This window comes from Acinonyx jubatus, chromosome B2 (assembly GCF_027475565.1).
Source record: "Acinonyx jubatus isolate Ajub_Pintada_27869175 chromosome B2, VMU_Ajub_asm_v1.0, whole genome shotgun sequence".
NCBI lineage: Eukaryota > Metazoa > Chordata > Mammalia > Carnivora > Felidae > Acinonyx > Acinonyx jubatus.
In genome coordinates this window covers 33,094,179-33,118,862 of record NC_069385.1, presented here as the reverse complement: position 1 = coordinate 33,118,862, position 24,684 = coordinate 33,094,179, and the positions used below count along the sequence as shown (strand labels likewise).

Genomic DNA, 24,684 nt, shown 5'->3' with positions numbered 1-24,684 from the left:
GAAATAGTTAATAATATTGACAATGTTCAGTTAAGAAGAAAAGATAAGGACTACCAGACAACCATGATAATGATCTCAATTCTGTAATAACCATGCCCCCCTCCCACCTGAGCTGAGCAGCTATATTTATTTTCTGTGGCTATGACTCATTATTATCCATTGAATTTAGGATTAGGGTTGAGATAGAAAAATACTCTTCTCTGCTGGTCACAAATGTAGCAATGTGCACATGGAGGTAGAGAGAATAAGAGAGAGAGAGACAGAGACAAAGACACTAGTAGAAACCTGGATTCCTGAAGGCTTCAGGTGCTGTATCTGGGCCCTTACTGGTACCACTTCAGTTCTTTAGATTTCCATTTAGGCTGATGTCTTTGCCTTGAAAAATTACTCACATTACATACAATTAGATAAGTAAAGAAAATGTATACATTTCATCTTGAAAATAGACCTCATATTCCTTATAAGCTCCCTTGGGTATTGGGAAAACTGTATTTTAGGCATACGCAGTAAATGCAGTGTAATCCAATTGTAGCTGGCACACAAGGGTGCAAGAACACCTGGCTCCAGGTGTCCCAAACAGACCAGGTTGGGCCACTCGCATCTGACAAAGTCCAAAGGCAGAGAGATGAGTGGTGGTAACACAAGGAAAAAGTTTATTTCAGTGAGGCCAACACCTGGATGACAGCGGACTAGTGTCTCAGACTTTCTCCAAAGTGCCAAAAATACTACCAGGTTCATATAAGGAAAATGTGGGACGAAGGTGGGTGGGTGCGTGCAGGTAGACAGTGAACGTTTACTCCATCATTGTCTTGGAGTAAATCATGGGCAGGGTCTTGCTGGCTCTGGCAGTCCTTGTTGCCTAAGGGGGCAGTTTCTGTTCCCATCAGGGGATGCTTTGCCCTCAGAATCTTCTGCCTGAGGGAAGTGACGGCAGAAAAGAAGAACCCAACTAAAAAGTTTGAGGTCAAAATGGAGGCAGCCGAAGTCCTCTTTCAAAATGATTTAAAGAGTCTCTGCAGATAACTCATAAACTATGGATGACTTAGTATTTTATATTTTGGATTAGCTCCCACTCACTGTTTTCTCCAAAATGCTGTCTAGAATTTAGAGGGCTTATGGCAATTCAGGGTCCTTCTGGCATCCACTGCTGAAACATGAAGCTAATTTAGCTCTGTCTGTTCTGTCTGGTTTAGTTAACCTGGTAAGCCCTACCTACCAATCCATATCTTCTTCAGCTTTGTTCTTGCTGTGGTCCTCTGATATTTGTGTCTCTTATTCTAGTGGTACATTCCTCAGTTTCAGGGTCTCTTTGTCCTAAAGATGGTGATCTCTTCCACTAAACATCTAACCAACTGCTGGCTCATTTCTGAATAGCCTTTGGGTGCATTCAGGAGAAATTGTGGGATCCCATTCTATACCACATAGAAACTGAGGATGGCTTGAGAGAGCCAAATGCAGGCCCACTCTACTTATCTCAGTAGGTGATGGGGGTCACCTGTGAGATGACCTCTCCTATACTCCCAAATGGAAAGTGGGCAATGGTCCCTGCCCTCGAGTCCTCTCTCCTGGCTCCTCCTCCTAAGACTTTGGCCATGGAGGAAGCATAACAGTATGTCTCACCATGGACTTGCTTTCCTTTTCCTTTCTTCTTCTTCTCACAAGTTACCAGAATCAGAAAGCGTGGGCTATCTGCCCTTCCTTCTTTCCAACATCCTTTTATATCGTATACTATGCCTTCTACTGGTCTTAATCAACCTCTTCCCTTCCCTGGGACTATGGGAGCTGATGGGACCTGAGGTGAAGGAGAAATCAGTCTCCTGATAAAGGAAGTATCAGGATCAAAAGACATATATAAGAATGAATGAAGTGAGTTCTTATTGCTGGAGAACCAAAAGACTAAGATACCAGGATACACAACAGTATCCAAAAGATTATTGTAGATCTGTAAAGACACACACACACACACACACACACACACACTCCAAGACCCTTTAGATCACTAGCTCTGCTTTATTTAGATTTGAAATATGGCTGTGCTCCTTGTTAACTAGAGTCTTTGTTATAAGAAGTTCAATAAAAATAGCATAAGGTGAAGCTTCTCAGTGCTTTGAAATGTGCATTTCTTCTTCCGAGACCGCTTCACATCAGTCTTGGCTAGGCTTTCTGCCAGTGTTTTGTTGCAATTACTTGACTCCTGTAGATTAGATAATGACCTCAGCTTCTTCACTGAAGAGAGACAAAAGATTCAAAAATATGCTCTGAAAGATCTTTATAGCTACATTGCTTTGTGATCCTACAAAGGCTGAATCTGGGGGAAAGTGGGAGAAAGGAGAAAATCGTCTTTCAATTCTCACTTTCATCTTCTCCACAGTTTTTTTTTTTTTTTTCCTGAATGAATCTGGTCAACCTTCATCTAACTTGGAAGAACTTTAAATGCTTTTCTCAGTTTTTCTTCCCAGTCCTGTCGTATTAAGGGAGTTATTTAACCCCTCAAGTGTAAAACGATGATTATAATAGTGTGTATGGCAAAGGTTGATGTGAAGGTTGGAACAGAAATAGAAAAGCCTTTAAAATCCCAGAGGGACTCCAGACACCAATGGTCCCAGGACTATTCAGGCAGGGTTTCTTGCTAGAATCTCCAAACCAGACCTTGTAGGAGTTCTTCACTTTGCTTGCTTTATGGGTTTTTTTTTTTTAACTTTTATAATGTTTATTTATTTTTGAGAGAGAGAGAGAGAGAGAGTTGAGAAGGGGCAGAGACAGAGGGAGACACAGAATCTGAAGCAGGCTCCAGGCTCTGAGCTGTCAGCACAGAGCCCAACATGGGGCTCGAATCCACGAACTGTGAGATCATGACCTGAGCCAAAGTCTGGCGCTCAACCGACTGAGCCACCCAGGCACCCATGCTTTATGAGTTTCTTAAATAATCTTCGCTGATCAGGAAGTCGAGTATGGTGAGATGAAAAGGTTTAAAATCGGTTGATCAGTGTCCTGAGAAGCATGAGTTGGGAAAGGGAGAAGATTTGAATTGGGATATGGAGGACAACCTCCTTCCAGGGTTCTCACCAGTGTTTTGAGCTAGAGCAAGTCACATGGCCTCCCTGAGCTCTAGTTCCTAAGTGCAAACAGTAACCCTGCTCTTCCTGGGAAGATCGTTGCAAGGGAATAGACAGAAAACAAAACAAAACAAAAACAAACAAAAAACCAATAAAACGACAAACCCCCACCCCCCCGATCACCTGAATGGTGAATGAACATGTTGGACAATAACCAACTGCACTAATAAGTATGGAAATACACAGTAAAACAACAAGGTATGATTCCAATTGCAAAGATTTTGAAGTGTGACTATATTGAATACTGGTCAATAAATGAGGAGATAGGAATTTATAGTCACTGTTACAGAGTTCCATTGACATGATTCCCATGAGAATAAATTTGTTTATATTTAGGAAATTTAAAAATGTATCCTCTTACAACCTAAAAATTTTACTTCATGTGTATTCTAGAAATATCTTTTATGTACAAACACAAAGAAACCTGTATGAGGATATTCATTTGAATACTTATAATAACAAAAATTGGAAACTCCAAATATATGGAAAGGAGGACAGATAAATATTCATATAACTAAATACTACACAGCATGTAGAAGGAATGAATGTGATTATATATAGTATCTATAAAATAATGTACTTAGACATGGATACATTTTTTTTAAGTATTTTTTAAAATGTAGTTTTGAGAGAGAGAGAAAGCACAAGTGGGAGCAGAAAGAGGGAAGGAGAGAGAATCCCAAGCAGGATCTGCACTTTCAGCACAGAGCCCAAAGTGGGCCTTGCACCCACAAACTGCGAGATCATGACCTGAGCCGAAGTCGGATACTTACGCAACCGAGCCACCCAGGTGCCCCCAACACGGATAAATTTTAAAAACCTAAAGTTATTGTCCAACTATAGGCATAAAGTACTATTTATGTAAGTTAGAAATACTATTTCTTACAAAACAATACTATATATTATTTATACTATTAATGGATATATATATATATATACACATATATGTGTGTAAACTAAAACGTATATACATGTACACACAGATACACACACACAGCTGAAAAACGGACTGCGAATACATATATACAAATGAAATGGTAATGGTAATGGTTGGCTCTGGGGAGAAAGAGGGTAAAGAGACTGGAAATGGGGATAAAGCAGATTTCAAGTATATTGTAATGTTTTCTTCCTTTGATAAGAAAGAAAAGCAAATACGAGCATATGTTAACAGTTCTCAATTCTGTACTTGGCCGCATTTTTAATTTTCTTAAAATAAAGATTATCATTATTCTTGACTCATACTTAGTAGTCATTATTATGACTTCGAACAGATTTATGAAATCAAAGAAAAATAATTCAAATGAACCCCACATTTATGTAATTAATTTATAGAAGCAACGTAAATTCAATCTCAAAGGCTTCCCACTGGCAGATTTTCAGGAAGGAGAAACAAGAAGGAAGGCACAGGAACAAGTGGGGGCACTGGCTGTTCCCCACGATGACGTCACAAAGAGCACAGGCCCAAGCTCCCCCCATGCTTCTTTTACAGACTTAAAACTGCTTATTCTATTCCTTTGTGATGTCTTTTAGCGCTCCTTTCTCTTTCAAGACCACTTTGGATGATCACATTCAAGTGACCTTATCTGGATAAAGATGCTGAGTTGGGGGGGGGGGGCCCAGATTGGCTTTGCACCCCACACATCCCTGGATATAGACTGAAAAACCATCTACTCTGCCACCCCAGCTAAACAAACCTCATATTTATTTTCTTACGAAATAAGCTTGCAGTACTCCCTAGTTTACATATTTGTCAGCCATTCTGCAGAGTTTGAATGGCATCACTCAAGGATTTGTTATTAAATGAGAGAAATATTGAGGCTAAGCATAAAAGAAAAACAGCAATTTCAATAGGTCAGTCATCACCCTTATTAGGCCACGGGGCTTTCCAAAGTGAATATTTTCAACCAGAGCTGTCTTTTTAAAAACATGTTTATTTATTTTGAGAGAGAGTACAAGCAGGGGAGGGGCAGAGCCTGATGCAGAGCTCCATCTCAGGAACCATGAGACCCTGACCTGTGAGCTGAAATTAGGAGTCAAATGCTTAACTGTGAGATCATAACCTGAGCCGAAGTCAAGAGTCAGATGCTTAACTAACTGAGCCAGGAGGCACCCATGGTCAAAGCTGTCTTTTAGTCCATCAATTATTAAGTAGATCAAGGAAAGGAGAGAGATCAACATTCCAGAGGAGTAGGTGGACCTGAAGTTTCCTCGTCCCTCAAACACAGCAGTGTTGAGGACAGAGGCCTTGGAAATTCCAAGAGTCTGGGCTGCAGAGTGACAGAGACGTCTCCTGGGGCCCACGGAGACGACTTGGCAGGCCATGGGTGCGTGATTGCGAGCTGGGAGAGATAAAACGGGTGGCGTAGGCACAGAGAGGAGGGATGCCCTTCTGCAGAGAGATGAAAGGAAGAGAAAGAGAGGCTGTGAAGTGTAGCATTGAATTTGGAGAAGAGAAAAACCACGGACCGGGGATCGGAAAGAAAGGAGAAAGATCCAATTTCTAACTGCGGGGCTTTCTCTGGACTGGGGCCGGCAGCCCTGTTCGTGTGCCTGGGAAGGAGGGGAGCCAGCCCCAGGCTCCGTAATTAGTTCAGAGGTGCAGTCCGAAGTGGGAAAAAGCAACCCCCTCCCTTGAGTGCTGTGGGATGAAGGCATATGGCCGTTCCAAGGACAAAGGACCCTGCTTACACCCGCCAGCCAGAGGCCCTTTCTCGGTGGGGCAGAGCAGCACTTCCCCAGAACCAGGGTGCACAGAGAGGGACCCTATAAGACATAGGGGTTTGAATCCCAGCTGAGTGCCTGGGAAACATGGGAGACTGGAATGAGAGAGAGAGAAAAAAAAAAAAGAGGCCTGCTCGCTCCTGTGCAGCACTGTGAGGACGGCCTGAACAGAGTGGGTTGGGACACCCTGTCTGGGGAGGAGAGACTGAGGTGTCACCATTTTTCTCCCAATCACCAACAAAGTGGATTTCAGGGAAAGGACAAGGGGCCCGCAATGGAGGCAGGACGCACCTACACCAAACCAAGCCCTTCTGAGCCTGGTAATTGTGTATCTACAGGAACTAGATTGACACTGACCAACCAGACAGCCCCTCCTGCAGGTCAGAGCAGCCACCGGTTCCAAGGCTTTGCATATATATATGCAAATATAATATATATGCAAATATAATATATATATGCAAATATAATATATATGCAAATATTATATATGCAAATATTATATATATGCAAATATTATATATATATATATTGCTTCTTTTTCCTCTTATTTCTTCCCTTCTCTAGTCTGGTTATTCTGGTTGTTGGTTTGTTTAAGCAAACATATTTAATCTATTATCTTTACCCCTGTTCTGTATCTCCTTCTTCTTTATTTTCCTCTGTCTCTTTCTCTCTCTCTGGATTAAGCCACATGGTATCTCTGACAGGTCAATATTCTTTTCTTTTGTTTTTCCCTGCCCCTGTTATTTCTCTCTTTGTATGGGATAAGGCTTCTTCCACCACCACCACCACCTCCCCGCCTTTCAATTTTTTTTTCCCCAGGGTTGCTTCAACAAATAAATCAAAGTACACCTGATGGAGGGTCCAAACAACCACTATGAGTAGGGAGACAAAGCCACCAGAGACAAAACAACAGAGAGCATGTTACACACTCCAAAAGCAACTCCTGAAGGGCCAGGCCTGGGACAGTCTATGACCTCTTTTTAATATAGTATTGCTCACAGGTGCAGGACACATAACAAGCTTTTAAAACACATAAGGGACAGAAAACTAGCCAAAATGATGAAACGAAAGAATTCTCCTCAAAAGAATTTCCAGGAAGAAATGACAGCTAAAGAATTGCTCAAAATAGATATAAAAATATATCTGATCAAGAATTTAGTATAATAGTCATAAGATTAACTGCTGGGCTTGAAAAAACCATAGAAGACAGCAAAGAATCTATTACTGCAGAGGTCAAGGAACTAAAAAATAGTCGTGACGAATTAAGAAATGTTGTAAATGAGGTGCAAAATAAACTAGATGTGGTGACAGTGAGGATGGAAGAGGCAGAGGGAAGAATAAGTGAAACAGAAGATAAAATTATGGAAAATGATGAAGCCTAGAAAAAGAGAGATAAAAAAATACTAGCCTATGAGGGGAGAATTAGAGAACTAAGTGATTCAATGAAAATAATAATATCTGTATCATAGGTGTTCCAGAAGAAGAAGAAGAGAGAGAAAGGGGCAGAAGGCTTACTTGAATAAATTGTAACTGAAAACTTCCCTAATCTGGGGAAGGAAGCAGACATCCAAATCCAAGAAGGCACAGAGAACTACCTTGAGATGTGACAGGAATGGGTCTTCTCCACGGCATATCATAGTGAAACTGGAAAAATACAAAGACAAAGAGAGAATTCTGAAAGCAGCTAGAGACAAACAGGCCTTAACCTAAAAGGGTAAACACATAAGGGTAGTAGCAGACCTGTCCACTGGCACTTGGCAGGCCAGAAGGGAGTGGCAGTAAATATTCAATGTGCTGAATAGGAAAAATATGCAGCCAAGACTCCTTTATCCAGCAAGGCTATCATTCAGAATAGAAGGAGAGATAAAGGCTTTCCCAGAAAAACAGAAACTGAAAGAGTTCATGACCACTAAACCAGCCCTGCAAGAGAGCCTAAGGGGGACTCTGTGAGTGGAATGCTGCAAAGACTACAAAGGACCAGAGACATCACCACAAGCATGAAATATACAGAAAACACAATGGCACTAAATCCATATGTTTCAATAATAATGCTGAATTTAAATGGACTAAATGCTCCAATCAAAAGACATAGCGTATCAGAATGGATAAAAAACCAAGATCCATCGTTATGCTGTCTATAAGACACCCATTTTTAGACCTGAGGACACCTTCAGATTGAAAGTGCAGGGATTGAGAACCATCTATCATGCTACTGGAAGTCAAAAGAAAGCTGGAGTAGCCATACTTCTATCAGAAAACTAGATTTTAAACTAAAGGCTGTAACAAGAGATGAAGAAGGGCATTATATCATAATTATAGGGTCTATCCATCAAGAAGAGCTAACAATTGTAAATGTTTATGCCTCCAATTTGAAAGGACCTAGATATATACATCAGTTAATCACAAACATAAACAATCTTGTTGATAAGAATATAGTAATTCCAGACGACTTTAATACTCCACTTATAGCAATGGACAGATCATCTAGGCATAAAGTCAATAAAGAAACAATTGCCCTGAATGATACATGGACCCGATGGACTTGACAGATATATTCAGAACTTTCCATCCCAAAGCAGCAGAATACACATTCTTCTTGAGTGCACATAGAACATTCTCCAAGATAGATCAGACACTGGGTCACAAAACAGCCCTCAATAAATCTAAAAGAATTTAGATTATACCATGCACATTTTCAGATCACAATGCTATGAAACTTGAAATCAACTACAGGAAACCTCCAAATGCATGGAGGTTAAAGAACATCCTACTAAAGAATGAATGGGTCAACCAGGCAATTAAAGAAGAAATTAAAAAATATATGGAAATGAATGAAAATGAAAGCATGACAGTCCAAACCCTGTGGGATGCAGTCCTAAGAGGAAAATACATTGCAATCCAGGCCAGTCTCAAGAAACAAGAAAAATCCCAAATACAAAATCTAATAGCACACCTAAAGGAACTAGAAGAAGAATGGTAAAGAAACCTTAAGGCCAGAAGCAGAAGAGAAATAATAAAGAGTAGAGCAGAAATAAATAATATAGAATCCAAAAAAACCAGTGGAACAGATCAATGAATCCAAGAGCTGGTTTTTGAAAAAATAAACAAAATTGATAAACTCCTAGCCAGACTTCTCAAAAAGAAAAGAGAGAGGGCCCAATAGATAAAGTCACAAATGAAAGAGGACAGATCACAACCAATACCACAGAAATACAAATAATTATCAGAGAATACTATGAAAAATTATATGCCAGCAAACTGGACAACCTGGAAGAAATGGACAAATTCCTACACACCTACATACTACCAAAATTCAAAGGGAAAGAAGTAGAAAATTTGAACAGACCCATAACTAGCAAAAAAGTTGAATCAGTTATCAAAAATCTCCCAACAAATAAGAGTCCTGGGCCAGATGGCCTCCCAGGGGAATTCTATCAGACATTTAAAGCAGAGTTAATACCTATCCTTCTCAAGTTGTTCCAAAAAATAGAAATGGAAGGAAAGCTTCTGGACTCATTCTATGAAGGCAGCACTACCTTGATTCCCAAACCAGACAGAGACCCCACAAAAAAGGAGAACCATGGGCCAATATCCTCGATGAACATGGATGTGAAAATTCTCAACAAGATACTAGCAAATTGACTTCAACAGTATGTCAAAAGAATTACTCACCACGATCAAGTGGGATTCATTCGTGAGCTGCAGGGCAGGTTCAATATTTGCAAATCAATCAGTGTGATACATCACATTAATAGAAGAAAGGATAAGAACCATATGATACTGTCAATACATGCAGGAAAAGAATTTGACAAAATATAGCATGCTTTCTTAGTAAAAACCCTCAAGAAATTCTGACTAGAAGGAACATACCTTAACATTATAAAAGCCATATATGAAAATCCCACAGCTAATATCATCCTCAATGGGGAAAAACTGAGAGCTTTCCCCCTGAGATCAGAAACATGACAAGGATGTCTACCCTCACCACTATTGTTTAAATTTTTTAAAATGTTTATTTATTTAAAAGAGAGAGAGAGCGAGTGAGCAAAGGCACAAGTGGAGGAGGGGCAGAGAGAGAGGGAGACACAGAATCTGAAGCAGGTTCCAGGCCCTAAGCTGTCAGCACAGAGCCAGACATGGGGCTTGAACTCATGAATCCTGAGATCATGACCAGAGCTGAAGTCAGATGCTTAACCAACTGAGCTAGATCATACCATGCACAGGCACCCCCTGACCACTGTTGTTTAACATAGTGTTGGAAGTCCTAGTCTTAGCAATCAGACAACAAAATGAAATCAAAGGCATCCAAACTGGCAAAAAAGTCAAACATTCACCTTTCACAGATGACATGATACTCTACATCTAAAACCTGAAAGACTCCACCAAAAAACTGATAGAACTGATACATGAATTCAGCAAAGTTGCAGGATACAAAATCAGTGCACAGAAATTGGTTGCATTTCTATACACCAATAATGAAGCGACAGAAAGAGAAATCAAGAAATTGATCCCATTTACAATTGCACCAAGAACCATAAAATACCTAAGAATAAACCTAACCAAAAATGTGAAAGGTCTGTATGCTGAAAACTGTAGAAAACTTATGAAAGAAATTGAAGACACAAAGAAATGGAAAAACATTCCATTCTCATGGATTGGAAGAACAAATCCATTCTTGTGGATTGGAATGAAGAACATTCAATGCAATCCCAACCAAAATTACACAAGCATTCTTCTCAAAGCTAGAACAAACAATCCTAAAATTTGTACGGAACCACAAAAGACCCTGAATAGCCAAAGTAATGTTGAAAAAGAAAACCAAAGCGTGAGGCATCACAATCCCAGACTTCAGCTTCTACTGCCAAGCTATAATCATCAAGACAGTATGGTATTAGCACAAAAACAGACACATAGACCAATGGAATATAATAGAGAACCCAGAATTGGACCCATGAGTGTATGGCCAACTAATCTTTGACAGAGGAGGAAAGAGTATCCAATGGAAAAAAGACAGTCTCCTTAGCAAATGGTGCTGGGAGAACTGGACAGCAACATGCAGAAGAATGAAACTGGACCACTTTCTTACACCATACACAAAAATAAACTCAAAATGGATGAAAGACCTAAATGTGAGTCAGCAAACCATCAAAACCCTAGAGAAGAAAACAGGCAACAACCTCTTTGACCTTAGCTGCAGCAATTTCTTGCTTGACACGTTTCCAAAAGCAAGGGAATTAAAAGCAAAAGTGAACTACTGGGACCTCATCAAGATAAAAACTTTTGCACTGCAAAGGAAACAATCAACAAAACTAAAAAGCAACTGATGGAATGGGAGAAGATATTTGCAAATGACATATCAGATAAAGGGTTAGTATCCAAAATCTACAAAGAACTTATCAAGGTCAACACCCAAAAAACAAATAATCCAGTGAAGAAATGGGCAGAAGACATGAATAGACACTTCTCCAAAGCAGACATCCAGGTGGCCAAGAGACACATGAGAAGGTGCCCAACATCACGCATTATCAGGGAAATACAAATCAAAGCCACATTGAGAAACCACCTCACACCAGTCACAGTGGCTAAAATTAAAACTCAGGAAACAACAGATGCTGGTGAGGATGTGGAGAAATAGGAACCCTCTTGCACTTGCCTGGGAATGCTTGCATGCAGCAATGTAGATGGAACTGGAGGTTATTATGCTAAGTGAAATAAGTCAGTCAGGGAAAAATAGATATCATATGTTTTCATTCATATGTGGAATTTGAGAAGATTAACAGAAGACCATGGGGGAAGGGAAGGGGGGAAAATAGAAACAGAGAGGAAGGGAGGCAAACCATAAGAGACTCTTAAACACAGAGAACAAAATGAGGGTTGATGGGGGGGGTCAGGGGAGAGGGGAAAATGGGTGATGGACATTGAGAAGGACACTTGTTGGGATGAGCACTGGGTGTTGTATGTATGTGATGAATCACGGGACTCTACCCCTAAACCAAGAACACACTGTATATACTGTATGTTAGCCAACTTGACAATAAATTATATTGAAAAAAATTAAATAGATCAAGGAAAGAGCACTAAAAAAGAGTAAGGTAAGATATTTTGAGGCATTTTAAGTTCTTGAGCTTTCTATTTTCAGTTAGGAGTGATATTAAGGGACTGGAGGAGTCTGGGGAGAAAACAAACTAAAGTCACCATGACAAGTAAAATGATGCAGGCTTCCAGACTTCCCAGAAATCACTGAACTAATGATCCAAATTAGCTGTGGCCCAAAGGGACATTTTGGAAAGAAATATCCTCGACCTATAAAGAAACAGATAAGAGATTAAAAAATAATAATAATCAGAATAAATATTCATAATTGTAGTAATGGTTTCTGCATTAAGCCTTCGTTTTTTGAGTTACTCATTGATTCAGTCTTGGGGTACATTATGATTCAACTCAGCATTTTCCCCTTATTTGTTTGAGATGCACACAAAAAATGAATTTCATATGTAAAAATGCTATTTCACAGTTGCCATTCACATTGGTATCAATGGTTTGAATTTTATTAATTGCATCTGTAGCATACCAGCTGCAATTATGCTCATTGCTCTTAGGAATGAAAACTGGAATGTGTGCTACAATATTATTGGATAACTTGAATTTGTTAGAATTTTTTAGAATTTGTTTCTGAAAGAAATCATTGTCCAAAGCTGGTAGTTTATAACTTGTAACCCATTACTGGTGTCACACATCAGAACTGATCATTAAAAGCCAGTTTCCATCAATAAGAGATTAGTAAAACTTGCTTTAGATTTCTGATTGTGAGCCTCAGGTTTTGAAGCAAGTAAGGGAAATTTCAAAAGAGTGAGAATCATCTTACAAAGACTTGTTTGCAACTACATTCTAGAAAGAAAATGTAGCTACTAAAATAATTTTAAAAATCAGGTAAAGAACTAAGATGGTTTGATGAGAAACACACTAAGCTTCTTAACACACAATCTGGAAAACATTTATGAGAGGACATAGGATGAACTAGAATTAGTAAACAGTATGGGAAAACTTTAACCTTGTTAATAGTTCAAAAACTGCAATGAAAATAACAAGGAGCTACCCCATTTACAGCCTTGAAATTAACAATTTAAAAAAAGAGTTAAAAGAGAGATGTCCAGGTGGCTCAGTCAGTTAAATGTTTGACTTTGGCTCAGGTCATGATCTCACAGTTAGTGCCTTCGAGCCCCATATCTAGCTCCACACTGACAATGTGGAACCCGCTTGGGATTCTCTCTCTTTCCCTCCCTCTCCCCCAGTTTAACTTTCTCTCTTTCAAAAGTAAATAAACCAACTTAAAAAAAAAGGTTAAAAGATAATTCTCTGTGTTTAGGTGGGTGCCACAAAATTACCATTTTCCTAGTTTACTCGAAACTTTGGGATAGCAATTTTGCAAATAAATATTTAGAGCCTCAAAAATACTCATAACTTTGGGCCCAGCAATTAATTTGCATTAAGCCATATTTGTGCAGATGTTTATCATAATATAACTCCCCATATGGTAAAAATTAAGAATTCATATAATTAAAAATTGGTAATAAACAATTTGGATTTGTTAAATAATCTTTGGCACACTAACAATATGGTGAAGGGAAGGAAAAATCCTTTCTCTGCTCTTCAAGATTCTTCCAGCTAGACTGGGAATTAAATTTACATGAAACAGATTAATAGGAGAAAAAAACTCAAAGTTTTATTATGTGCACATGGAGGACCAATAATGAAACAGACCTGAAGAAACGACCAAGGCAGTCAGTTTTTATACCTTTTGAGACAAAATGACAATAAATCCATGAGGAAATTGACAGGACAAAGAAAACTTAACTCTGGGAGCTTTAATTAATAAGGAATTCTAAACAGAATTTGGGCTGGGGTAGTGAATTAGTAGAAAGTAACAAGGGCTGTTTATACAGCCTCCTTGGCCCTCAATTTCCCATCTCTGGTGATAAGAATGTCTCTTTGCCTCCTGGTACAAGAGCAACTTTCACATGGAAGAGTTATTTCCTGCTTTCAAGGGGACAAAGGCGGGTCTGTCTGAGTGTCCTTCTTGCACAGGCTATAATTAAAAAAAAAATCAATATGCCAAAGTGGCACACTTTGGGGCAGCCTGATCTTGGCCCCTAGAATGGTCTATGTAGCCATTAAAATGATACCTATTGAAAACTAGGTAATTAATTAAACATAATACTAAAGTAATATAAAGTGCAAAAATTATATCTGCGTCTGGATAGATAAAATTGCTACAATTTAGATCAAAAGGCATAAAAAGTTAGGCATAGAAAAAACAGTGGAAGAAAACATGTTAAAAAAAAAATTAGCTAGCACTGAGAAGGTGAAATATGTGCCCTGCCAGTTATCAGGCTGGGCTAACAGGCACAGATCAAGATCAAGCCAGCTGCTAAGTTAACAGGAAACGATATTTCTCCCAAGGCCATGCTACGGCTATATAAAGTGTCATAAACATCTCCTTATTTAAGGGACTCTGTCTCTTACTGAGAAATCTTGTTTTCTAATATCTAGACTGTCAAAAGTTTGCTCTTTGGAATCATAAGAATAAGAGTGAAGTACACCACCCTTTTGGTTGGGAGGATTTCCAGTCCTTTGGCACAGAGAAGCAGCCTTGATTTCCAACCCATGTACAGAAATTCAGGCAAGGGACTTCTGGATGCATCATTTCACATCTAGCTCAACTTTGTGGTTTCCCAGGAAAAAGGATTCTGGGTCCCTTTCGCAGTCCAGACTTCATGTTGACTCTTTTATCCCCAGTCCTGCTTTGCCCTGAGCCTGTCAAAGACTGCTTCTCTTAAATCCTGCAATATCCCCCATTCTTTCTTTCTTCCATGAGACAGCCCATGGTTCCTCAGGTTTGTGGTCTTATTACAAAAAAGTCAACAAGCGTGATTTTTCAAACCGTAGCTTTGTCTGCTGATGGCCTTGGCTAATTGGGCTAGAAAACATCAACATGGTAATGGGGGCTGTCTTCATGTGATAGGATTGTTCTATGTATGTTATACTTTTCCACATATTTCTCAATGAAAAACTATTTCTGTCATAATGTGGAAAAGTTAGACACCAAGTTGACTAAAATTAATCACATGAGTCTCACACAAACACATCACAATACTAATCATAATTATATTTGGATGGTAAAATTATGGGCAATTTGTTTTTCCTTCCTTGAGCTTCTCTGTTTTCTTTTTTCTCCAAAATCATTATAAGCATGCTATGTTTTAAATAAATACATCAGTAATTACTATTGCAAAATCTTTGACAAAAATTCTGCTTATTAACAAAATGAAATCTATGTGCCTTGATATTTACATGGTGGTGTGTGAGACTGAAATGACAAGTTCAGAGCGTGGCCATAGTGGGGAGAAAGAAGTGGTGCTTCTTCCAATAAAATGGTGGAAGTAGTAATCTCCATCAGCTCTGGCCAGCTAATTTGGCCTCTTTCCTTTTTGGGCTCTAGTAATCTGGAAGCTATGGTTTTGTTTTGACTTTTGGGGAGCACGGTTTATGTTAGGGACTTAGCAAGTCTTTAATTTAGGAATACTGAGGTACAGTCAGGTTCTTCAACTTCCCTTAATGTTCTAAAGATTTAGTAACATCCCGTCTGATGACTAAGGCCTAAGAGATGTCATTCTACTCTTTTGAACACAAACCAGAAATGAACATTTCTAGAAATTCTCTTGTCAGTCTCACTCATTGTGTGGCTTTATTCAAGTCCATCTTCTGGCATTGTGCAGTGTTTCTGAGGGTCTTTTGAGATCCTCAGTTGAAATGAAATGCTATGTGGAGGAAGAAGTTAAAGGAAAAATTTCAAAAATTGTGTTAGGATATATAGGACATAAAATTTTCCACTTAAATCATTTTTTAAGTGTATAATTTAGTGGCACTAATTGCCATCACACTGTTGGGTAACCATCACAGCTATGTGTTTCCAAAAATTTTTTTTAAGTTTATTTTTCTATTATTTATTTTGAGAGAGTGAGAGCAAGTAGGGGAGGGGCAGAGAGAGAGAGAGAGAGACAGAATCCCAAGCAGGCTTCACATTGGCAGTGCAGAACCTGACTCAGGGCTTGATCCCATGAACTGGGGGCTCACGACATGAGCCGAAATCAAGTTAGATGCTTAACTGACTGAGTCACCCAGGTGCCCCTCCAAAACTCTTTTAGCATCCCAAACAGAAGCTCTGTCCCCATGTAGCAAGACCTTTCATCTCTCCTTCCCTCTTAACCCGTGGTAACCTCGAATCTACCTGCTGTTTCTGTGCATTTGCCTATTTTAGTTGCCTGTTTATGCCTGGCTTATTTCATGCAGCATTATGTTCTCAAGGTTCGTCTCTGCTTCATTCCTTTTTAGTGTTAAATAATATTCCATTGTATGTATATACTTCATTTTATCCATTCATCTGTTGACAGACACATGGGTTGTTTCCACCTTTTGGCTATTGTGAAAAATGCTGCTCTGAGCATTGGTGTACACGCATCTGTTTGAATCTCTGTTTTCAATTCTTTTGGATATATTTCTATGAGTGGGCTTGAGGGAATCAGATGGTAATTCTATGCTTAACTTTTTGTGGAACTGCCACACTGTTTCCCACAGTGGCTGTACCATTTCTTATTTTATCAGCATTTTATTGGGGTTCTGATTTAGAGGTGGAGGTAAATTTGGAACCTGATTTTCAATCCCAACTCTTCTAAAGGATGTGGTTTATTGTTAAACCTAATGCTCGCTCGTGGCATGCCTTATTCTATGATATGCTGTTTTTTTTCTCTTTCTTCTATTGAATTACCAATGTCAACCATTTCTGAGGACAGATAAAGAGATTAATCACTTGCCTTCACACCTATGCTTGCATATTACACTTTGAGTAATTACTCTGGTGTTTGAATAGCTAGAATCTTTTGGCTGGATGTCAAGATGGACCTTCCTCATGCTTAATTCAAAATTTACAAATAAGATTACAGTGATATATATTGTGTAATTATATGTATTATTATATACTATGTAATTATATCATAAATATGATATGTAATTATATCATATAAATATATGATATATATTTAATATATCACAAATTATACTATTATATTAAATAATTGCATATTTAATATAATTAATATATTTTATAATTATATGCTGTTATATAGCATATAATTTTATTATATTACATTATAATAAAAGTAGCCTAGAAATAAAGGTGACTTTTATACCATATGTAATGAGATATTGTTATGTCATTCTTTTGGGTAAAAAATGTGGAAAAAAATTCCCACTTTGATCCAATACATATATTTAATTAATTAATCAATTGAATTAATTGCTCAATTATTTGGAAAGATTTATGCTTTAAGATTACCTAACCTTGGTTCCAAATGGAAGTACAGGTCATATATACCCACTTTCTTAAAAAGCATACTGATCCTTCCAGATGGTAGCTCTCTATTTTACTCTTAATTGTTACGAGCATTTGGCAGTGGAATGTCTCAAGTGTTGAATTTAGTAAACTCAAATGCCATACAATCTTAACTGGATGTCTAAGAAGCATGCCATATCTAAATACTGAAGATACCTGCTCTTTATTTTCTTGGTTATTACTATCTGGTCATCCTGGTTTTGTGAGCTTTTAGGAAGGATACTGGTAAGCTTCATGTTTCTCATGCACTGGCTTCTCTGGAGAATTGTGACATTTCAAACACTGAATTGCCTGGAAGAAATCAGCATCCACATTCTTTCACACTGCCATTCCAAAGGCAAAGTGTCAGAAATCTTCCATTTCTCCCTCCCGATTTACCTTCCTCCTGTTCTCTGCCTGTTCTCAACCTCTGTACGCTATTTCTGTAGGTTCCCAAACTTCTGGCTTCTGATTAGGTTGGGTCAAGGAGGAAAAGGGGGAGTCATCATGGACATCAGAGAGAGAAGAGTGAGGGCACTTGTCAGTTCCCTACTTAGGCAGTTTGCCTCAGGCTGGCTAGTACCTTCATCAAAAGTCACTCTCCAGGGCACCTGGGTGGCTCAGTCTGTTGAGCATCCAACTTATGATCAGGTCATGATATCACAGCTCGTTAGTTCAAGCCCTGTTTCGAGCTCTGTGCTGACAGCTTGGAGCCTGGAGCCTGCTTCCGATTCTGTGTGTGTCTCTCTCTCTGCCCCTCCCCTGCTCATGCTATCTCTCTCTCTCTCTCTCTCTCTCTTTCAAAAATAAGTAAACATTAAAAAAAATTTTTTTAAGTCACTCTCAGGGAGTTCTTTTCTAGACGATTCTCTCTGTTTCTGGCTTCTAGTATCTCCCATTCTATTACTAGACCCGGTTCCTGCACAATTCCTTATGGTTCTTCCACTTTTGTAATGAGTTCCTTTGTAAATAAATAAATTCTTCCTGAGTTAGTTTAACTTGACTGTCCATCTATTTTCTGTTGGGACCTTGAATTATACAGGCGAGAAAATGGTTTTGATATTGCTACTTCTTTAAATAAAGCTCACCCTGGCTAAACTAGCAATTTTTATCTTCGGTTGTGACAGTTCTGCGTGATGCTGTTTATTTCAATAGGTGTCATGAAATTCTCAAAACAGTTTCAATTGTAATTTGAACCAAAAACTTGACATTTAGCACCTTGTAACAGGTGGGAGTGAAGGAGTGTGATCGTTAAAGTCACTGGCTCAGTCATTCTTGAGTTGATAATTGGCCATTAAAAGAGGTACATTCCAGGAGGCTGGGCATGGGGCCAAGGAGTGGCAAACACACATGCTCAAGGACAAGGCAGGGGAAGACAATAGAACATATTGAATATTGTGAATTAGAGAATGGATGCTTTGCCTAAGGGCATTCAAATTCAAATTAGTTTTTTTTTTTTTAAATCTTGCAAAACTAGCACAACTAAGCTGTAATCTTCTGGATGCAAGAACAGGTGTCATCTTTTGGATGCAAGTTAAGCTGCAGTAAAAAGTGATGATGTATTTATCAATGACTGTAAGTCAAGCGACTGTGTCTGAGGTGGGAGGGTCCTTCTGGGGTGCTGTAATAGCATGCCAGGACTGCCATAACAAAATGCCACAGACGGGGTGGCTTAAACAACAGAAATTTCCTTTCTGACATTTCCGGAGGCTGGAAATCCAAGATGAAGGTTGTTGGCAAGTTTGATTTCTTCTGGCTGTCTTCTCACTGTGTCCTCACATGGTCTTTCCTCTGTGCAGGCACATGTGTGCTATCTCTGTGCATTCAAATTTTCTCCTCGTATAAGGACACCAGTCATACTGGATCGGGGCCCACCTTAACAACCTCATTTAACCTTAGTAATCCCTTTAAAAACGCTGCCTCCAAATACAGTCACATTCTGAGGTGTTGGGGGTTAGGGCTTCAACACAATTCAGCTCTTAACAGGTTCTGATATTCTATTTCTTGACTTGGGGGATGGTTTCAGAGGTATTAAATGTGTTTTATTTTTTAAGCTATATATTCAGGTGCTAGGCATCGTTATGATTTTTACATTATATCTCACAACTTTTAAGAATTAAACTAATCAGCATACCGTGCTGGCCGAAAGAAGAGTTTGGGTCCACCCTTTCAGACTCCATAATAGCCTAATAACATTTATTTCTAAGAAGATTGTCAAAAATAAGGTATGTGCTCGGTCAAGGCAATTCATCTTCTTGGCACTGTTTTTCTTCCTTAAGAATGTTACAGTATGAAGTATTTCAGGATACTTATTTAGCATGCCGGGAACATAAACATTTTACTTGATTTTATTTTTGACCTCTTTTGAATATTAAAACTGTGTATGTGTGTATGTGCTTAATACAAACTGTATAAGCTGTGTCTGTATAATCTCCACTCCCCTAAATCTGCAGGCACAAGACAGGCTGCCCTACTATGAATTATGCTTTGAACCGTCCACTGGGCTACAGATGACCTTGTGAAACTGATGGCTCTGGTAATGAAGTTGCTGTATTAAAAGAACAGCATTTCTAAAAACAGCTGCATATTACAATTCAGAAGGGAGAGAGGTGTTTTGTTTTCCATGTTCTCCTAGGAAAGAGGGTGTTCATCACAAAGCAGAAGTTTATCATTCCCACTGTGTGGCTGAGATAACCTAAAATGTAATTGGATTTTGCATTTTCTGTGCTTAGTAGGAAAGGTCACAAATTAGGTTGTGTAGAGTAACTTGAAAGGTACCAGAAAAACTTTCTCCCTACAGGGGAGCTTATTTATCAATTGGCTATAGAATAAGAGATTCCCAACATTCCAGTTACTTCTCTGTTCATCCTCCAGCAATGTGCCAGGGAATGGAATACAAGATGAAACAGACACATTCCTGCCCTTCTGGAGCTCTCTGACTAGTGCGAGAATCAGATAGGTAAACTGTTAATTATAACACAACGCAGTGAAGTGATAATGGAAGTCTATACCGGGGAATATAGAAATAGAAGGGAATACTCAAGGAAGTTTGGAGGTCCAGGGAATTCTTCCCAGAAGTCCTTAAATGCAAAGGAGGATTGATTAAAAGTTAATTAGGTTACAAGTCAGGTGACACTGTCCCAAAGAGATGGATTCACATTAAAATGTTACAGAGCCCTTAGCCATCTCAGGGTGTAGAACTATGGTCATTTCTATCTTCTAAAGGCAAAGATAGAAAATGTGGTTGGAGAGGTGAGAGAGAAAGGAACTTTTATTTATGTTAAGAGTGATGATGTCATATTACTTTTAGATGTATTAATCTGGCTGCTGTATGAAGAATGGACTTGAAGGAGTAAACAGAAGGCAGAGTGGCCAGTTGGGAGAGATAATGAGAGTCTGGACTAAGGGGACAGCGATGGGGACAGATTCGTAAAATTGGCAGGATTTGTAAGTGAGCAAACGTAAAGGTGATGGAATAACCAAAGTCGAGTCTCCAAATGCTAGCTAGGATAACTTCATGAATGATAGCAGCACTAAGAGAACACAGGAAGGTTTGGGACAAGGTTGATCTTTTCAGTCTGGGACTGGGTGAGTTTGTGATAATAGGGTGATACCTGTGAGTAGTGAGGCTTACACCTAGGAGAAGATCGAGAGAAGAACCTTCAGTACAGGTAAAGGTTTGGAAGTTGTTAGCACACTGGTACCATTTGGAATCATGAAAGTAGATGAAGTCAGCCTTTCAAAATTATTGTGTAGAATAAGTCAGTGAGCAAGGATGGGATCTGAGGAAATCTACTATTTAAAGGGTAGGCAGAAGAAGATAAGGCCAAAGAGGAAACAGGGAAGGAACTAAATATGAGAAAGAAAAGAACCAGGAAAGTCAAATGTAATGAAAGCCAAGAAAGTAGAGAGTTTCAAAGTAGAGAGAGCAATCAATATTGCCAAAATAGCATGCTAATTCAATATGAAAAAAATTGAGAACTGTCCGCTGGGTTTGATAATTAAGTGATTATTTGTGACCTTAACTAAAGTGGTTCCAGCAGACTGAGGGAAGAAAAAGCCCGAGTACCAATAAAGCATGCATTGAACAGGAGATGTGAGCTAAGCTAGAGTCTATTCTGCTCTTTTGAGATGTTCGGGGAGGAAGGGGAAGGGGCAGACTAATGGTAATCCAAGCAAAACACTGGGTCAGAGGAGGATATTTTTATGATGAACAATGCTTGATGTGTTTATAGGCTGTGGAGAAAGAGCTACTGGACAGAGAGAAGAGGGGATGACTGAATAAGGACCATGAAGTAGCAGGAAAGGATGGACTCAAAAGAAAAGACGGAGAATATATCAGTTTCCTAAGGCCGCTGAAGCAAATGCCACAACTGAATGGCCTAAAACAACAGAAATGTAGTATCTTACAGTTCTGGAGTCTAGAAGCCTGAAGTCAAGGTGGATCATGCTCTCTCAGACTCTGGGTAGAAACTTTCCTTGCCTCTTCCTAGCTTCTGATGGTGGCCATTGGTCTTCACCTGTCACTGTGTGTGTGTGTGTGTGTGTGTGTGTGTGTGTGTGTCCAAATTTCCTTCTTAATGACCTCATTTTCACTTGATTCCATTCACAAAGACCCTATTTCCAGCAAGGTCACATTCACAAGTACCAGAGGTTAGGACATCAACCTATCTTTTTGGAGAACACCATTCAACCCCTAACAAAGGAGTTGATCTTGAAAAAAACCACAACCCTAACAGAGGGATTGATCTTGAGAAAAGGTATCTCATCCTCTGAGAAAAAAAGGTAGGATGGGAATGGATGTAGATAAGATTGTAGGTAAAGAGGGCAGGACGTTGAAACAGTTCATGCCTAATAGCCTCAATTATCATATGTTGAGAGTAAACTGGGACAGAGTTGAACAAGGAGCTTAAAGAGAGTGGCAAAGATCTAGAAAAGTTATTAAAGGGAATGGACAAACTAACCTAGGACGAGTGAAAAGATTGATGGATGAAGGTGGTGAGGGTTCACTTAAGGCAAGAAAGTGAAGTGAGTGAAATGGTACCCCCACTCCTGCCAAAAAAGGAAGGGGGATGTTTACAGCAGATCAAAGAATTCAGCAAGATTAATGCAGGGGAGTGGAAGAAATCCACATTAGGAGGAGGCAGCAGGGGGTCAGAGCTGGGATGCTAACAGAGGGTGAGACTGCCTTTCCCCTGACTGAAGAGTGAGATGCATGTCTGGAAGAAACTGGCTGCATATAATTTAATTCTGACACATATTGGAATAGACTATTCATTCCTTGAAAAATATGGCCAAGACTCAGGAAAGACAAAAAAGTGTTTTTGGCTGCTTTACAATTTGTAAAGACTTTTCACATAGGCTGTTCTATCTAAAGCAAGAACCACATCTTACACAAATTCCCATAGAACTTAGTTAAGTACATGAGGGACTCAGAATAAGCTTGTTTCTTGTAGATTCGCACATTTTGCTTGAAACAAAGAAACCAGTCTACTACGTCTGTGACAATGCGCAGAAATCTAAGGAAGAAACTAGGCATAGACAGGTACATTTTGATGGGAGAAAAAGGAATAGAAGAGATGTAGTTGATAAGACTTGCAAGGTGTCATAGAAAAGGGCTTGGAATCTGGAGTCAGATACACCTCTGTTGGTTTTTGATTTTTGTGTGTATGACTATAGTGGAAGCCATATGTCTGTTTCTTGTCTCAAAAATGATGACCAGGATGGCAAACTCGCCAAGAGGCCGAATGAAAACCAAGACGGGTCACATTTGGCCAACACGGAGCTTTTTTAAAAGTTGAGTTTGAATGCATTTAGCCAGGGTCCTATCCATTTGCCATAAAAACAAAGGAAAGGGGAAAACACCACATCGTTATGAAATTCTGGACACCGACTATTGTCGAAGTGACCAGGTTGTTTTCCACCATCTAGTGGAAATGGTGGCCAAGATATGAGTTAACTCCAACTGCAGAAAATTACAGATAGCTACATTTCTTAAAAACCTCAGGTTGTAGTCTATGAAATTCATGCCCACTATGCTGGTCAATCTGAATGATCACCATTTGGATTTTCTCAGCTCTTTAGTGGTTATAGTTGTGTGTTTAACACTATAGCTTTATTTTTATTATTATTCTTGCTAGGAACAGGTCTACTTCATTCAAATATCCTGTTCCCCCCTACTCTGCCATTTGTGCTGTAGCATTTGGCTCGGTCACCGCAAGTGGTTGAAGCTTAAGACCAACACTAATGTAACTTACAGAAAGGGAAGGAAAGAAAATGAGATTGATTTAAAAAATTCACTTATTTCTAAATGTTAATTAAAAAAAGGAAATAGTTTCTTTCTTTGTTTTCTTAAGTCTATTTACTTATTTTGAGAGAGAGAGAGAGGGCGTGTGTGTGTGTGTGCACGTGCACATGCGCACGCAGGAGAGGCAGAGAGAGAGAGAGAGAGAGAGAGAGAGAATCCCAAGCAGGCTCCGCGGTGTCAGTGCAGATGTGCGGCTCAAAACCACGAACCCAACTGTGAGATCGTGACCTGAGCCAAAAATGAGACTCAGTCGCTTAACCAACTGAGCCACCCAGGAGTCCCAACTTCTTTGAATATTAAGAAAAAGTGTTCTCTATTAAAGCAATCAAAATCCATTAGAATGGCAAAACCTCCTTCTTCAGTCTCCAGGTTGAAGAACTCACTTAAAATTCCCCCCTAAAAAAAAACCAAACAAACAAAAACAAACAAACAAAAAAAAACGAGCACAGTCTTTCAGGACAGCAAAGACTAATGGTACCATCGTTACCATATCAAAAAGCAGTACACTATAGGATAATTAAGAGTTTCCAAGCCAGCTGATGTAGGGGCTACTGGGTGGCTCAGTCGGGTTAAGTGTCCGACTTAGGCTCAGGTCATTATCTCACAGTTTGTGAGTTCGAGCCCCGCATCTGGCTCTGTGCTGACAGCTCAGAGCCTGGAGCCTGCCTCGGACTCTGTCTCCCTCTCTCTCTGCCCCTCCCCCACTCACCTCTGTCTCTCTCTCTCGCTCTCAAAAATAAATAAAACATTAAAAAAGAATTAAAAAAAAAGCCAGCTGGTGTATGTGGAATGGACTCTTCATTTAGGAGCTGAATATACTTGTATAAAGCTTCAGTTCACTATCTGCAAAACGGAAATTGGGGTCTATGTCTCAGAGGGTGGCCACAGCAGGCTGTTCCCTCGCTTCCACCTTGCTAGCGGAGCACAGGACCGCAAGCTCAGGAAATGAACCGTCTCCTGCCTCCATGGGTGAATCTTGATCAATTGACTGGTAAAAATGCTCTTCCTTTTTGCCAGCATTTCCCAGTGTGTATTGTAGAACAGTAATTCAGTGAGGTGCTCGTTCTTATACAGTTTCAAGAAATACCACATTTTTTCCCATCGCTTTCTTG

The 24,684-nt window shown here is 39.4% G+C and overlaps 2 long non-coding RNA genes across 2 annotated transcripts in view; both read left to right on the top strand.

The window, feature by feature from the left end:
- The window catches only part of LOC128315522 (uncharacterized), a 46,671-nt gene that overhangs the window by 963 nt on the left and 21,024 nt on the right, over positions 1 to 24,684 (top strand). The window lies entirely within an intron of this gene.
- Positions 1,996 to 23,690, top strand: LOC128315521 (uncharacterized). Its single transcript, XR_008298339.1, has 3 exons — positions 1,996 to 5,440; positions 20,140 to 20,224; positions 20,576 to 23,690. It is a non-coding gene; the product is annotated as an uncharacterized LOC128315521 (long non-coding RNA).